Source organism: Leptodactylus fuscus, chromosome 5, assembly GCF_031893055.1.
Source record: "Leptodactylus fuscus isolate aLepFus1 chromosome 5, aLepFus1.hap2, whole genome shotgun sequence".
Classification (NCBI taxonomy): domain Eukaryota; kingdom Metazoa; phylum Chordata; class Amphibia; order Anura; family Leptodactylidae; genus Leptodactylus; species Leptodactylus fuscus.
In genome coordinates, this window is record NC_134269.1 from 183,112,803 (window position 1) to 183,113,442 (window position 640).

Sequence of the window (640 nt, forward strand, 5' to 3'; positions counted from 1 at the left end):
CTGAAATAGAAAAATGAGACGTCATCTTCATACAAAACCATACACAGACACATGACATAACAGTCAGGTAAGAATCATTAGGACAGCATTAATATTTTGAGATATAATTCACAGCAATAAAAAAAAGTTAAGGCTTTCAGAATGTTTTTGGCAAAATAGAAAAGTATTTAGCCAAAAGGAGATGAATTCTTATGGGCTTACAATACAAACATGCAAAAAGATGAAGAATTATTTTCTTTATCACTGCAGTGGAACTTCAAATTGTATTTAGTTCGTTCACAACGAATAAGTGATTTCAAATGCCAGTAAACAAACAATGCTATACTTTCCTTTTCAGGGTGAAAGAATTTCTTATCTGTACTTGTTAGGCCATTACTGGTATATGAAATGATGAACTGGTCTGGGTTGTTGGCTTTATATTGTACAAGAATTTCTGCTGCCTTACTGGACTACAATCCACAATCAGTTTGGTGTATTAGGTCATGGTTTTCGTGGAACAAATTTCATTTTTGATAGTCTGAGTAGCTTGTCTTACGTGGTGCATTTAGACTGTAGAATAGTTCTGGATTTTTTTAGTGAAGTAGCTGGACATTCCAAGAAAGGGAGAAACAGAAACACAATTCATTTGTGCGGGCAGTGC